This window comes from Lissotriton helveticus, chromosome 11 (assembly GCF_964261635.1).
Source record: "Lissotriton helveticus chromosome 11, aLisHel1.1, whole genome shotgun sequence".
Taxonomy (NCBI): domain Eukaryota; kingdom Metazoa; phylum Chordata; class Amphibia; order Caudata; family Salamandridae; genus Lissotriton; species Lissotriton helveticus.
In genome coordinates, this window is record NC_136072.1 from 719,549,615 (window position 1) to 719,552,640 (window position 3,026).

A 3,026-nucleotide genomic window follows, 5' to 3' on the forward strand; every position below is an offset into this window, starting at 1 on the left:
CTTTTTACTGATGGCGCAGCATCTTTGGGTTGGAATGCCACCATTCAGTTTTAAATTTACAAGATCAAAATCTATGGTTCTTGTTAGGTGGCAGAGTTTCAATCAACTGCAATTTTGTTAAGTTGGGATTGGTGGAGATTTATTTCAGAATAAAAGTGATTCTCTTGATAAATTAGTTGTCCATTTGCTTTATTTAAATAACTTCATTATAGTATAGTCCGCATATAGAAATATGCTCTGGGAAATTTCTTAAGAACAAAGGAAACCATCCTGATAAATTGAGTAATTGTTAGACCTGTCATCCTTAATGTGGTCTTCACCAAAACCTTTTGCCTTAACCACTTGTGCTTTTTAAAATGTCCTCTTGTGGGAATCAGGACTCTGTGCACTTTACTACTGCTAAAGTGCTCTCTCCCCAAATTATGGAATAATGAGCTTAGCATATTTAGCATATTTAATTTAATTATAGACCCATAGTATACGGCATTACTTATACCCAGGTCCTGTAAATTAAATGCAGATGTTAGTTCTGGGGTCTCTAGTTGGCAGAGGTAGGTACCAATGTCCAAATAGGGACCCTTGCTTCTAGTCAGGGTAAGGGGGATACACTCTTTAGATAACCCCTGCTCACCCCCTTGGTAGCTTGGCACGAGCAGACAGGCTTATCAAAGACAATGTGTAAAGTATTTGTACCAACACTCACAGTAACACAGTGAAAACACGACAAATGGACTCCACACCAGTTTAGAAAAAAAAGCTATTTAATCTAAACTACACAAGACCAAAACCAGCATACACAGTTCAAGAATATGATTTTAAAAGAGTTCTAGGGTTTGCGTCAAAATAATCCACAGTTGCATCACGTTTAGCCAAAAGTACCTTTAGATGCAACAAAACTTCCAAATTGAAGCTGCAGCGTTGAAAAACAAGCGATGCGTCAATCCTGAGACCCTGGGAAGGCAATGCGACAGCCCCGCTGGATGCAGCAGGCGCGTTATGATGAATCCGGTCTGTATGGGGAGGGAGGCGATACCTTGTATGGATTCCGGTGCGCAGGTTCCGTAAGAAGTGCCTTGCAAAGGCACGATGCAACGATCTTCGGGACGGCGATGATCTCCGGTGCGGCGACGATGCGCTGCGCAGCGCAGCATCGATCTTCTCATCTCGCGGCCCCTCGATGCGATGGCTCTGCGACGATACTTGCAGCGACGTGATGCGGTCCGCAAGCAAGCAGTGCGGCGATCTTACCCAGCGATGGCAGGCTCTGCGTCGATACTCGCAGCGATGGTAATCTTCCCACACCGGAGCGATGCATTCAGCAAGCGAAGGATACGTCGGTTCTTGCAGCAGCAGCAGGCATTGAGATGATCTCGATCTTTGCAGCGGCGGGAATTTCCTCACAATGTCAGGGATGCACTCCCCAAGCGGGCGATGCGGGAAAATGTGCAGATTGTCTTTTGTTTCTCCTTTACCAGCTACCCACACAACAGGTACAACTTCCACAGGCACCACAACTGGACCAAGCACTCTAGGAAGGACAGACCTCTCTCAGTAGAGTTCAGTGGGGGGCTGAAGGGCTTTTGGGGGTGAAGTCCTTTAGTTCCTGGTACTTCTTAACAGGGAGCCAGCTCTACTCAGGCCCGTGGAGATCTCTTCAAGCAAGGGGACACAGCACAAAGCAAAGTCCTTCCCCTCTCCTTGGCAGCAAAGCAACTGCGGGTCAGCCCCCAAATACACAGCAGGACTGTCCTTCCTCTTTAGTCTTCCAGCTTTCTCCTTGGCAGAGGTTCCTTCTTGATACCAGGATGATCTAATTTTCTGTAGTCTGGGGTCTTGTACTTATACCCCAAAAAGTATTTGTTCCCTTTGTGCAGGACGGCTCTGAACCCAGTCTGAGCCAGTTCTGGGTGTTCCTTGAGCACTTTGTTTTCCTGGCTTCTCCTTTCGTTTCAGAGAGAGGAGCAGGCTCGTCAGCCGCCCAGCAGGGGGTGGAGCCAGCATTGTGGAAGTCAGGCACAGCCCTATTCAGGCTCAGGTGCTATCCCCTCCCACCACTCTAGATGCAGGTAGAGCTATTCAGCCCAGGGATGGCCCACTCAGCCTTTGGGAGCCACCCTGCCCCTGTCACTCACAAACCAGACAGTAAATTCACAAACAGGCCAAGGCACACAGAAAGGTCAGACAAGAGAACATCCACTTTCTAAAAGTGCTTTCTCAAACACAGGATTTAAAAAACACCTTTCCTAAAAGATTTGTTATTAAATTCTGAGTTCAGGGATGCCAGACTTTTACGTCCGATCTTGCTTCTGAGGTTCCGTGAGAATCATTACGACGTTTTGGGCATGCTCGGATATGGACGAGTTTGGTATCTATGAACCGTAAATGATGAGATTAGTAGGTGTACGCGTTTTCGCTACACTACCCAGAAGGGTTCGTCTCATTTACGGGTTTTTTCCATCTGAACCCTCGGGTTCCATTTTAGATACGGCATCCATTTTGTATCTTGCCCTCACGTAGCCAGCAAAGGGACAATGTCCGCTTCATGACCCTGGGATTCCCAAGCTCTGGCGGAAGATGAATATTCTTTGGGGTCGTCTTTACGACCGGGGGAATGACACGGCAAAGGCAGATGGCTCAGCTTGAGGCTCATTCTGCCGTGTTGGTCTATTGTTTCAGCTTTACATGTGTTAGGTTTGAGTCCTTTGATCCTGTGATCACGCTTCCGATATTGCCCCCACACTCTTCTGTTACGGTTGTCTGTCTTCCTTGCACCTGTTCCTGTCTCTTTCTTTCGCCTGTTTACGACTAGAGTGTAATGTGCCTTATGGCGAGATGATGTGCTTTTACAGTTGGGAACCGGTAAATGTCACTGAAATCATGTTCCGGGCTTCTGAAAACATGAATGCAATCCTTTTGAAGTTTACTGTGGGAACTGAGTTGTAACCTTTTGTTCGTTATGTTGTGCAATGACGAAAATGTGTATAAAAGGAGCGATTCCACATATGCAATTTGAAGCAGACTCTCAG